General features: G+C 44.8%; 1 protein-coding gene across 7 annotated transcripts in view; it reads right to left on the reverse strand.

The window, feature by feature from the left end:
• Positions 1–6952, reverse strand: part of march1 (membrane-associated ring finger (C3HC4) 1) — a 574835-nt gene that overhangs the window by 77354 nt on the left and 490529 nt on the right. The gene's annotated exons all lie outside the window — the stretch shown is intronic.

Consider the following 6952-nt stretch of genomic DNA (forward strand, 5'->3'; position numbering starts at 1 on the left):
TGGCTGTTGGTTTGTGTGCTGTTATGAGTCCTAGTGGTCGCAGTAGTCTGGCTGTCAGTTCGGAAATGCTCTTGGTGTATGGTAGTGTGGCTAGTCCTTTGGGTTGTGGCATGTCCTCGTTCCGTTGTCTTTCCCTTAGGCATCTGTTGACGAAATTGCGCGGGTATCCGTTTTTGGCGAATACATTGTGGAGGTGTTCCTCTTCCTCTTTTTGCAGTTCTGGTGTACTGCAGTGTGTTGTGGCCCTTTTGAACAGTGTCTTGATGCAACTTCTTTTGTGTGTGTTGTGGTGGTTGCTTTCGTAGTTCAGGACTTGGTCTGTGTGTGTGGCTTTCCTGTATACCTTTGTGGTGAATTCTCCGTTCGGTGTTCTCTGTACCATCACATCTAGGAATGGGAGTTGGTTGTCCTTTTCTTACTTTCCTAGAGGAAAGAATTAAACCGAACAGACCACCTGGCATTGACCTCGGCACAGGAAGCAACAACAGCAGCACAGCCTTATCAAACTTCCAAACCTTTACCAACGTCCAATGCTTATGCCAAAATTGGGTGAACTGCCCCACAGACCAGTCAAGACACAGTAGTAGCTATAGAATCATATCTCACATATGTGTCCCCCGAAACCACCATCACCATCTCTGTCGAAACAGCAAGACAGAAACATTAGATGTAGAGTCGAGAAGGAGCTGACTCTGGTTATCCGTGAAGCCTTATGGCATCAGGTCAAACATGGGTAAGGAAACCATCTGCTGACGACTACCCACTAAGATTCTCTCACTGATAAATCCTTACTCCTTCACATTGAACACTAGTTAGATGATGCACAGAAGTGCCATGGAATGAATCTCTGGGTTGTGGACTTCAATGCTTATATCAGCTAGTTCCTGAGTTCCTATCAGACAGATGTCAGTCTTCAGCCAAATTTTGTTTACTCCGTGCCAATGCTCCCATCTGAGCTGCGTGGCTGCAACTGGCATCGGCACACCATTTACAGCACTGACTTCCAGTTGCAGAAATCACTGCTGTGCACTCGCTTCGGAAGGCTGCATAATTGGTAAGAAAATTAGAGGGAACACTGTTCCACGTGATAGCAAGAAACAATTGGAAGCATTAGATATTGCAAACACTTTGGGCCCTGACAACGTTCCGGTAATTATACTCCAGAACCTGTGTTCCAGAACATGCCATGTCCCTAGCCAAGCTGTTACAGTAAGGCCACAACACTGGTATCTACTCGATAATGTGGGAAATTGCCCAGTGTGCCCCATGCTTAATAAGCAGAACAAATCCAACTCAGTCAATTGTTGCCCCATCAGTAAAGTGCAGGAAAGGGTCATCTACAGAGCTATCAAATGACTTGCAAATGACTTGACTGAAGGTTGGGTTCCTTTGGGACCATTTTTGACCCGTAAGGAATTAAGGGTTTATAGGGAAAAGGCAAAGGGGAGTTGAGGATTATCTGATTTTGGAGAGTTGCAGAGTGACTTAATGGGTCAAATGGTCTACTTCTGCTCATACATCCTATAATTTGGTATTTAAAAGAAATAAGTCAACTCAAGTGAACATCCACAGTGGAGCTTTCCAAAGTGGGGCCAACCAAAACATTGGTGCTGCAAGGTCTGAGGCAGAAATGGCTGTCATGGAACTCTCAGTGAGTGAGCAACTTTGAACTCTTCCATTTTTTGTTACAAACTGCAGGTATGGTTTAGATGATTCAACCTCAAGCCCTGACTTGTAACAAGTGCAGACTTGAAAGGCTTTTAAAAAACCATGAAATCTCCATATAGCTCTCCAGATTCTACACCATTCCTTCTTATAGGTACCTCACCTTTACAGTTGCAGGTTTCCCTCCCACTGTTCCTCCTTGTGACATTTTCCAATCCCCTCTCCCTGCCACCCCCACTCTTAAAGAGCTCATCAAGGTGTCACTTTGTCTGACATTTTCCTCTTGCGGGAGAAGCTCGAATTTTTAAGTAAGGAGGTCACAGTAAGATAACTGGCCCATTTTTATGCAGAGTCAAATTGGTTTTGTGAAGTTGGCAGCTGTTTTTGACAAATTTACTCAAAGTTTTTGACATGAATATCAGAGAATCTGGAGATGTGATACATTTGGATTTTCACAAGGTGCCACATCACAGGACACCACATAAAATAAGGGCTCGTGGCATATGGGATAACATTTTACGATGGAAACAGCAATGTTATCTCACAGGAAAGAGGGAGGAGAAATTCTGCCTTGGAATTTTTTTTGGAGTCCTCAAGATCCTAACTGATGGGTATTTGAACAGGAGGCTAGGCAGGTCATCTTTCAGTGTCTAGTCCCCAGGACCCGGCAGCAATACCAGAAGTTGATTAATGATATCATGTGCCTGGTCCAAATCAGTGAAACATTAATAAAGGATATTTCTTGCTCTGTCCACTACCTTCTCTTGGTCTGCTCAATGCCCACTCCCCCTTCACTGATGCAGCAGCACCCCCTAGCAGTAAAACCATCATTCATGTACTCGAATGCAACATCACACATCTCTTCGAGATGCCAGCTTACATTTATCCTTCCCACCACATTCAGTGATGACAGGGCAAACAAACACAGTGTAGCACAATCTCTGACATTCTCTCTCTTCCAAGACAGGGAGAAGAGGAGCAAAGTAGAACCGATTAAATCAAGCTTACCTTCATCTCTTGATCCAACAGAGATGAAACTTTACACCATTGACTGGCTGCAACAGAACCCGGTTTTGCAGCCCATTCAAGATGTCTCTGCAATACGCACTGTCACAGTGTCATGTTCTCCCTCATCCTCCTCCTATCTTTTATCATGAAGCTGCAGATAGTTTGGCGTGGATCTTTATTCTCATCTCCATCAGTCCAACTCTCCCCTTCTCACTTTCTGCTTTCAGATATTCAAGACCCTTTACATGACCAGCCGGTGCAGCCTCAGGGGGAACAGGAAAAACAGCACCAACCTTTAGATTTTGTACTAAATGACATGCTCAAAGAGTGTCACTACGTGAACTTCCAAGGTGGACACTGAGCTGATATCTGCATGGAATGAGCAACTGGGCTCAAGTAACCTTCAGTCCAGGTTAAGGGTAAGGATAGCTCATGTTCCAGCTCACTGGAGGACAACAGCACAGATAAGGTTATTATAGGAAACTCAGAAGATGATTTTCAGGAAATGTCACCCAGAACAATGCTGATTAGGAGCACAGAATACAAGAAGAGTGAACAGATACAAGTTTGGTGAGTGGCGATGTTTGTGCATCAATATCTTTCCAAAACAATACTCTGGCCTGCAGTTAGCATTTAATTGGAATTTAGTGAGTTAAGAAAGTAAAGTAAGTTTTTTTCCAAACTTGGGGGGATAAACAAGCTCTGCTGGGGAGCAGTTAATTATATAATTAGGGAAATCAGTCAAATCGAGTTGCCACTGTTCAGCTTCAAACAGTATTAAATGCAGAGAGGAGAGCTAGAAATAGGAATATACTTCAGATGAATGCATGGCTCAACAGTTCAGGCAAGGAGAAGGCTTTTAGATTCGTGGATCATTGGGAGCATTTCTAGGGAAGGTAGGACATGTACAACTGCGATGGTCTGGACCTGAACCACACTGGGACCAATGTTCTTGCAGGTAAGTTTGCTAGCCCTTTTGGGAGGAGTTAAAACTAGTCTGGCAAGAGGAGGGAACACAGGATATTGATGAAATAGGGACACATGCTACAGTCAAAGAAGCAAGTCAGAGTGAGTTCATCTATACTGTCTGTCAGGAGAGGAAGGCAAGACTGGAGGGTCTTGATTTTAATTCTAGGATTGCAATAGGTAGGACTGATGAGTTAAAGGCGTGGATTGACACATGGAAGCGTGATACAGAAACAAGGGCTAGATTGGGAACTCAGCATCCCAGGGTATGGCTTTGGACTAGTGGTGAGGGGGCGGAGGCAGACTTCAGTAAAACAAAGCAGGATCTGGTCGAAAAATTGACTGGGAACAAAAACGTATCCTTGTGGGGGAGCAGTAGGGGACATTCAAAAAGGAGCTGGGGAGAGTATGGGTCCAACATGTATCCTTTAAGAGGAAGTGTATCAGAAAACCCTGGATGTTCAGGACAATTCAGGAATGGATAAGGAAGAACAGAAAGTCTTTGAGCAATTCAGCTGTGGCCCTAAAGGAACATTGAAGTGAAAGAGGGAACTTAAGAAAGCAATTAGGAGAGCAAATAAAAGGCAGGAGAAAGGTCTTGCAAACAGGATTAGGGTGATTCCTAAGATATTTATAAAAACATTAAAGGGAAGAGGTTAACCAGGGAACAAGTAGAGCCCATTTGTCTTCACTCTGGAAAAGGAGAAGGTAGATATAGAATTCAGGAAGAGGGACTGTGAGGAACTTGCCCAGTTTGACATAGAAAATGGGGAAGTATGGGAGGCACCGTCGGGCTTATAGACTGACAAATCCCTTGCTCCAGACGAATTGCATCCCAGCTGTTGTAGGAGGCAAGGCAGGAAATTGCAGTAGCACTGAAACAAGAATTTAATTCCTCTCTGGCCATGGGGTAAATACCAGAGGACTGGAGGACAGCTAACGTGGTTCCACATTTCAAGGAGGATGGTAGGGTTGAACCGGGAAACTACAGACCAATGAGTCTCATATCAGTCACGGGGAAACTATTGAGGAAAATTCTGAAGGAGAGCGCTAATCTGCATTTGCAAAGGTATGGGTTAATTACGGATAGTCAGCATGGCTTTGTCAGAGAGAGGTCACGCCTAACAAATTTGTTAGAATTTTTTGAAAATGTGATCAAGTGTGCGGATGAAGTAAGGTCAGTTTCATGTAGTGTTTTTGGCCTTTAGAAAGGCTTTTAACATATAGGGGACAGATTCAGAAGGTTAAAGCACATGGAATTCAGAGAAACTTGGCAAGATGGATCAGAAACTGGCTTAGCAACAGGACACAAAAGGTAATGGCAGAAGGCAGTCTGGGTGACTGGAGGCCGGTGCTCAGTGATGTCCTACAAGGATCAGTACTGGGATCCTTATTGTTTGTAATATACGTAAATGATATAGATGAATATATGGGGGAAATGTTGAGCATGTTTGCAGACAACACCAAGATTGGTAGGGTGGTTAATGGTGAAAAAAAATGGTTGTCGGAATATATAGATGGGTTGGTCAGGTGGACAGAGCAGTGGCAGATGGTATTTAACCCTGATAAGTGAGAGATGACGCACTTTGGAAGAAACAACATGAGGGTGTACACTTAATGAATGGCAGGATACTGAGTAGCTTGGAGGAACCGAGAGATCATAGGCTAACCATTCACTGATCCCTGAAGTCAGCAGAGCACGTGAATAGGATAGTTAAGAACGCATGCAGCACACTTGCTTTCATCAGTCATGGCATAGAGTATAAGGAGGAGAAGTTAAATGTTGGAGTTGTACAGAGCATTGGTTAGGCCCCAGTGGGGTACTGTGTGCAGTTCTGGTTACCTCACTACAGGAAGGATGTGATCACACCAGACAAGGTAAGGAGGAAATTAAACAGGATGTTTCCAAGGATGGAGAAACTGAGCTACAAAGAGAGATTAGTTAGGCTTACTTTACAGCAGCAAAGAATGAGGGAGACATGACTAAAGGAATCTAAGATTATGAGGGGAATGGATATAATAGATTGAGAGAAAGCTGTTCCTCTTGATTGAGGGATCAATCATGAGGGGCATAGTTTTAGAGTAAGGGGCAGGAGATTCAGACTGAATTTGAGCAAAAACCTTTACACTCAGAGGGTGGTGGGAATCTGAATGCACTCCTTGGGAAGGTAGCGGAGGCTGGAAACCTGGAAAACAGATCTTCAGCAGAGGAGAAAGTGAGGACTGCAGATGCTGGAGATCAGAGTCAAAAAGTGTGGTGCTGGAAAAGCACAGCAGGTCAGGCAGCATCTGAGGAGCAGGGGAATCAACATTTCGAGCATAAGCTCTTCATCAGGAATGTGCGGTGGGGGAGGGGGAAGTGGGCTGAGAGATAAATGGAGGGGGTGGGGCTGAGGTGGGACAAGTAGCTGGGAATGTGAAAGGTAGATGGAGGCGGAGTAGTGTGTAATGTTGAAAGATTAAATTGGAATATCTCTCTCAACTTTAAAAGGGTTAAATTGCACTGACTGAACATTCTGGAAGTGAATGGGGATGACTCCCACTCCACTTAGACAGTCATTTGCTACTACTCCCCTTCCATACAGAAATACTTTCATAGCCATCCCCCAGCCAATCAGGTTCGCTTGTGTGATCATCCCGATGCTGAAGCCTATCATACCTACATTGTCTGGGGAGGTAGTGGAGCCAGAATGCATTTGCAGGGCCACCCTGAAGCTGGGATACATCACACCTACATTGTCTTGGGGAATCACTGAGTCAGGAAATTGTCTGCATAACGATTCCCGAGGGTTAGGGCACTTACATTTGCATTATCTCCAAGAATGACCTCATTCTACCATTGTACCTTGGGTAACATGGTTATGGGAGGAGGGAGGAATGGCCAGAGTGTCTGTGAGCATTACCAACTGTCCTGTATAAAGGGGATGTATTTTCTTTGTTCGGGGCCTCTTTGACCCGACTTCGCACGCCTGCGAGGGGGGGTCAAAGGGGGTCACCTAGCTTGTATAACCTTTAATAAACATTAACTGTTCATAGAAGTTGATGTGTGCAAAACTTCGGGAAAGGAACCTAACCGATGATGGTGATAGGTCAGAGCAGAGGTTGGAGCGGATAAGTGGGAAGGAAGATGGACAGGTAGGTCAGTTCAAGGGGGCAGTGCTGAGTTGGAGGGTTGGATCTGGGATAACGTGGAGTGAGGGAAGATGAGGAAACTGGTGAAATCGACTTTGATTCTGTGTGGAGTTTCCGCATCTCCCCTCCTGCCTTATCCCAGATCCAACCCTCCAACTCGGCACTGCCCTCTTGAACTGTC

Source organism: Chiloscyllium plagiosum, chromosome 1 (assembly GCF_004010195.1).
Source record: "Chiloscyllium plagiosum isolate BGI_BamShark_2017 chromosome 1, ASM401019v2, whole genome shotgun sequence".
Taxonomy (NCBI): Eukaryota; Metazoa; Chordata; class Chondrichthyes; order Orectolobiformes; family Hemiscylliidae; genus Chiloscyllium; species Chiloscyllium plagiosum.